A 6,748-nucleotide genomic window follows, 5' to 3' on the forward strand; every position below is an offset into this window, starting at 1 on the left:
GGTGCAACTGTACAGTGATAATAAGTAAGGATTATAGTACAGTTATAGAGAGCATGAGAGATAGAAGAAAAGTATTGAAATGAATGGAGTCAGACACGATTCATGGTAGCATGCTCACCTCAGCCCCGCTTGATGGTCCACGTGGAGGGAGAGAGAGTGATCTTTAATGCTAGCCCAGGATTTTTATATTCTCCGGGGACATGCATGCCCCCTAATTACATGTGAGTACAAACGTCACAGAAAGGGGTTGTGCTATAGGTAATACAGTAATGAAACTGGGTGGTCTAGGGACATACATGCAATAGTATGAGGAGGGATTTGGGGTATACATGTGATAAGATGGGGGGATAACTTAACTTTGGGTGTCACAGAGTCAGTTTGGCCTGTTCCTTGACTCAACTTATAGAGATCACTATTGGTAGGGTGAGAACGCTTGCTCGCAGGCCTCAGGGAGGAATAGTTTATTGTCCCCAGTAGCAGGGAGTGAGGCCTGCCATATAGTCTGGTGACTAACTGCCCTCGGGGAGGATGTCTGTAAGCATCTGATCTCTCCCCACAGGGCACCATCCGCTTTCTTCACCACATTTGCTTATGCACCCATTTGTCTTCAGCAGTTGTATCAGGGAGGTGAGCACACAATGATATGATTTTTTGTTTTTTGATGCCTGATAACTGATCTCTTCTACACCTCGTGATCACACAGGCTGGTGTGCTTCTTCCATGTGGGCTTTGTTGCTTCTGATCTAGATGGCTGCTTGTTTACCTTCGAGCTTTTAAGACTCCAGATGCTATATATTTTGATAGCCTGGCACCATCAGCTTTCTTCACCACATTTGCTTATTTACTCTCTTTGTCTTCAGCGATTGTGTTGGGAAGGTGAGCATCATAGAATGCCAGTTTAATAGAAGAAAGTATTCTTGCATTGAGGGAGTACTTGAGTGGAGGCCCAATGTTCATCTGCTACCTTAGTACTAAAGCTATAAATATATGCACATAGATCTATTTCCCCATCCTCATATATAAATATATTTACATAGGTACATGTCTTTATTTAGACCTCTATAAATGCCCTTTGCCTCCTAGTACTTTCCTCTATTTTCTTTGACTTTCCTCTTGTCCCACTATCATGCTCAGTCTTCATTTGGGTTTCAGTAATTCCTCTTGGTTACATTACCCTTGATTACACCCTACCAGGCCTCCTACACCCTCCTCATCACCAATTTGGATCACTTGTTGTTCCCTTGTTGCTGGGTTTGTTAACACCACTCACTACCTTTCTTTCCATATCCCCCTCTGCCATGTCCCCCTGGAACTGTCGGTCCTGTTGTTTGCTCCCCCAGATTGTTCATCCAGCCTATCTTATTTAGACAGACCTGCGGAGATACTAAGATGATGCTTTTAACTCCTGTATAGATTTGCAGTCTCAGAAACTCACAAGGGGCAGTTCTGTACTGTTCTCCTAAGAGGAGGTCATTATCAGTCAAACTCAACTCGATGTCAGCGAATTGAGTGGTAGTTTCGTCCTATGACTTAGGGGTTCGGTGTGTACTTGACACGGTCACAAGGGACCCTGATGGAGCTGTGGGTTCAGGGTTGGGCTACTAAACACAGACTCTAAAGTTCCAATTCACCAGTCATTCTGCAGGACAAAGATGAAGCTGTCTGTACAGTAAAAGCTCTACATTCTCAGAAATCCTGTGGAACAAAGTTAGTCTGTTCTACAGGAGTCCTATTTGAATCAAATCAACTCTATGGCAGAAGGTTTGGTATTTTGGTTTGACTTGGGTCCCCCTCCCCCATCATTCAGTCAACACACTCATTCACTAGAGGTTTCCAGAGCACCCACTCTGCCCTGATCCTGTGCTGGGGGCACCAAAGTGTTGTTTCTCTCTTCTTGGTGTCCCCTCAGCTGCCTTAGACTTGCTCCCCTGAAGACCTCCTACATAGTATACAAATCAGCCACCTTAATAGACAAATCAATTAAAAACACTGTCATTGATTAGATTCTGGCTCATAGTTATCATTTTCTAAAAGTTTTCACACAAAACTCTTGCCATTTCAGCTTTTAATAGGTGTAGCGCCTATTAGAAGCAATAGCAAGAATTAGGTGTGAAATCCTATTGCTCAATCAATGTATGTTTTTTCGATAACAATTAATCTTCCATTGCCCTCCACTCATCACCCCTGTTTTGTCCTAGAGATATTTATGTATTCTTGCCTTTTAATAGAAGTATTTTCTTATCACTATTGAGTTCAATGTAAAGAGTTAAGAGCTGTCTTGCTTGCGTGATGGCTGGCCGTTAGTATTCGTGCGAGAGTGCCTCACAGCCGGGATGGCACCTTTGGAGGGCACAGCCATCGAAAGCCGATGGACTTCATTTCTAATCTGTGCACCTGGCATCAGCATGAGTTGGAATATACTAAACAGCTACTTTACTTTTTATGACTTAAAAATTTTTATTTGAAAGAAATTCATTCAGTATCTTCAACCCTTTATTTTCTTGAGGAAAAGATTGAATAGACTATAACATCAAGGTAAGATTGATTGTATTTGTTTTGGGTCCCTCAATTATTTTTACATAATTTTCCCTAAAATGCTACTGCTTTGGTCTTTATTACTTATGACATACTTCATGATCTGTTCCCAGTCTAGCACATTATTCTGCCCAAGGGGATGGAATGACCATAAATGTGGGAACAGAACTGTTACAGTGAGAATGAAAATTATTGGAAATAAAATTTAATAATGTGACAATAGACTTGAAAATATTTTTCTTATGTGGAGAGTGTTTTGTAGATTCAATTAGTGTGGAGCTGTGTGCGTCTCAGCACACTGACTTGCTAAGAATGGATGGCAGACACGCACAGAGGTTGATGTACTCAGACTGCTGACAATAAGACTGCATGGTGGTTGGAGTATGGGCTGAGACTTGGAGTACATATGCCTCAGCTAGCCCAGGTCGTGACATAGATAAGAAATCATCGCCAACCATTATGCTAGCTGCTAGCATGGTCCCTGCAATGTGAGCACCAGCCAGGAGGCCAAACATCACCATGGAAACCAAAGGAATCACAGGACACGTGTTGGATCCAAGGTTTCTCACAGGCCTTCTCGATAGAATCCCATCAGCTGCAGGTCTCCGCTGGGAGAAGAGTTGCCATGCCACCTTAGCGATTGCATATTTTGCCTCAAATAACGATAGTTTCGTTTTTGAAACATAATGATGTTGCCAGATCGATTCTAGTCATTTTCCTCTGCTACCAGGGTTTGTAGTGTTTTGAGGAAGATCAGACGAGTCCTAAAGAATAAAGAAGACCTAACCTCTTTGCGCAGCTGTGTCATGGTGTCGGTATAGCTGCTACCTTGCTTAATTGTTGACTTGTGTTCGATTTTCTGCCTGTTGGATATTTAGAGCAAGGCAAATCAGGAAGTACATCCCAGAAAATAATTGAACCTGATTTGAACAAGAGCCTCTGTCCTGTTAACTATTTCCACACTGACCAGAGCTCTTCCCTGCGTTAGAAAATGGAGACTCCGTGATGTGGCTCTGCAGTCAGGACTCGTGGTGGCTCTTTGCAGAAATGTTCTCTCAAGTTGAATGCAATTATAGGTACTTATAAATTGCTTAAATACTAATTTACTTAAAATACCCCTTCTCATTTTAGAAGAAAAATAATTTTTAACAGAATTTCATTTTAATGACGGTGTTGCTGAAGCACATTGAAAGCATCATGAGCTGCTGAAAGGACAGACAGAAATCTGTCTTGTAAGAAGTACATCCACAATGCTCCTTAGAGACCAGGATGGCAAGATTTTGAATATGCTATCAGGAGAAACTGCTTCTTGGAGAAGGGCAGTGTGCTTGGTAAAGCAGAGGGCCAGCAAAACAAAGGAAGGCCCTTTCAAGATGCATTGACACAGTGGTTGCCACAATGAGCTCCAACGTAAGAATATGTGTGAGATGGTTCAGGGCCGGGGTCGATGTTCCATTCTGTTGTGCATAGAGTCGTTATAAGTCAGAACTGATCAGACAGCACCTAGTAACAATGGCAAAAAGGAATATCAATTACTTACTGAAACTAAGAAACTAGTAATTTTTAAAATCATTTTATTGGGGGCTCATACAACTCTAATCACAATACAAACATACATTAATTGTATAAAACACATTTGTACATTTGTTACCCTCATCGTTCTCTAAACATTTGCTCTCCATGTAAGCCCCTGACATCAGCTCATCATTTTCCCTCTCCCTCCCTACTCCCCCCTCCCTCATGAACCCTTGATAATTTATAAATTATTATTTTGTCATATCTTACACTGTCCAATGTCTCCCTTCACCCACTTTTCTGTTGTCCACCCCCTAGGGAGGAAGTGATATGTAGATCCCTGTAGTTGGTTCCCCCTTTCCACCCCACCCTCCCTCCTGAAGGGATCATCCGTCCTGGATTCCCTTTGTTTCCAGTTCCTATCTGTACCAGTGTACATCCTCTGGTCTAGCAGAAACTATTAATTTTAAATAAAATAATACATTTGAATACACTTCTACCCACTCAGAGTTTACTTACTGCTACAGATTGAATGGTATCTCCACACAGATTGGTTGAAGTCCTCACTCCCAGTACCTATGAATGTAACTGTGCTTGGAAATAGGGTCTTTGAAAATGCCATCAGTTAACATGAAGTCATAATATGATCGGTTGGGTACTGATCTCATCTAAGTAATATATTTATTAAATGAGAGAAGAAACATAGAAAGAAAAATGGAGGGAAACTTGTCACATTGTAATAAGAGCTCTTGCTAGAGCTGTAAACCAAGCCACCGTGGCCTTCCGGAAGCTGAGAGAGACAAGAATATTCTCTTAGGGCCTTTGAGGAGAAAACAGACCCCTAAGACCCTGAATCTTAGTGACTAGCTTTAGAAATAGTAATACATTTCTGTTGTTTAAATCCACCCAATTCCAGGTACTTTGTTATGGCAGTCACAGGAAACAAATGCAGTTACCTATGGGTAATGAATGGAAAAGGAGAATGGATAGAGCCAGGATATACCCAATTTTTTTTAAGATTCCAAAAAGGCACCCCAATAATACACCAAGGATGCTGCATTCGGAACACACGTCCATGCAGGTACCTCTGCAAAAAACAAGCAAACGGGTAGAAAATTAGCCGCCGTCTTAATTATGCTAACTTCGAGGTTTATGTAAGGCAGAAAACATTTCTGTTTCAATATAAAGATTAAAGATGTAAAAACTGGTTTAGAGGGATATGTTAATGGTAATAAAAACAGGCGGTATGTAAATGGCTGACAATACCCTTTGTAATTTGATGTATAATTTTCTGGTTAATAGGAAAACAGAAAGGCTGATAGATAACATGCTGTGTTTGTTAGCTTAACTTCACTGGGCTCCGTTAGCCCGAAAGAAAGGTATTTCTTTCTATTTCGTCTTTCCTTCTAAGGATGGCGTTTTTTCCTCACTGCTTTGAATTAAGTGTTGATGGGATGACTATTTCACATTGGAAAACTACACAGTGCTTATTTAGGTGTTTCTGTGGTTCAGTAACTAAACAGGGATGGATATGTAATTAGCTTTTAAACTCCAGCCTAATAGGCAGTATACATCAGTGGTTCTATAGAACTTCATTTAACATGTCCCTAAGCATATTTAGAATGGTAAATGGAAAGTCTTACATAGTATTTGCCTCCATGCAGTGAATTTATCCTCCCATGGACATATAATCTATGCAAAAGTCTGAGAAGGATCATTTAGTGTAGTGGCATCAATGCAAAAATCTCTTACACACAGAACTTGTAGGAAATTGAGAGGGAGCCCACAACCAACTGGAAAATCCTCGAGGAACTCAGTTTCATATCAACGCACAACAAAAGCATCAACTTATAAAATGTGTATCGCTTTTGAAAGGATGCAGTGGGCACTTCAATGCAGCTGTTGCCCAACAGGACTGCAGCAAGGAAGCAGGGGCTGCAGGCGGTCAGTTGGACATATGATGTGTTAAGAATTTGAATCTAGAAATGAGATGTGTCTGAAATGGTCACAACAGGAAAACTTCTCCTTTCCCTTGAGAATGACGTTATGGGAAATAAGATGCTATGATGCTTTCTGGAACATGTCCTAGTTGTAAGAAGAATGATTGGGCAAAGATAGAAGATAGAAAGCAAAATTTATTTTCTGAAATACTCGGCTTAAAACTGAAATGACGACTTTTCAACCTTCTCATAAGTATTATACTGGATGCAGGAAGAGGAGTTGATGATCATTTCACAGAGATCAATTATTCCTGTAAAGCCGTGGAAACAATCTCGACCACTGTCACTGCATCAGAGACCAAATCTTCACAGGGGCCTGCAGTCTGATGTCACTTGTCAAGCCCGCCATGGTGTCTCTACCACAATAGACCCATACTGGGACATCAGTTTGGACTTACCTGGTTCTTGCACCTCTTGGTGGCCCACGAGTCCAGGGAGGGAGAGCAGTGTGAATGGGGAGAGCCACATACCCGGAATCACCATGCTCATGGGCTGCCTGCGAAGGTTTACAAGACCAGAACTCTCAGGAAACTGTGCCAAAATCAAGTATGGTCATTGCCAAAACTACCAGGAATCTCCCAAATAGCTCACAACGAATGAAGTATCTGCTGTTGCCTGTTTTCATTTCAAATGGTTTGAACACTCAGCCAAAGAGAGGTGCAAGATCAATGGATACATTTCCTCCGGAGCTGGATATG

Source organism: Tenrec ecaudatus, chromosome 5 (genome assembly GCF_050624435.1).
Source record: "Tenrec ecaudatus isolate mTenEca1 chromosome 5, mTenEca1.hap1, whole genome shotgun sequence".
Taxonomy (NCBI): domain Eukaryota; kingdom Metazoa; phylum Chordata; class Mammalia; order Afrosoricida; family Tenrecidae; genus Tenrec; species Tenrec ecaudatus.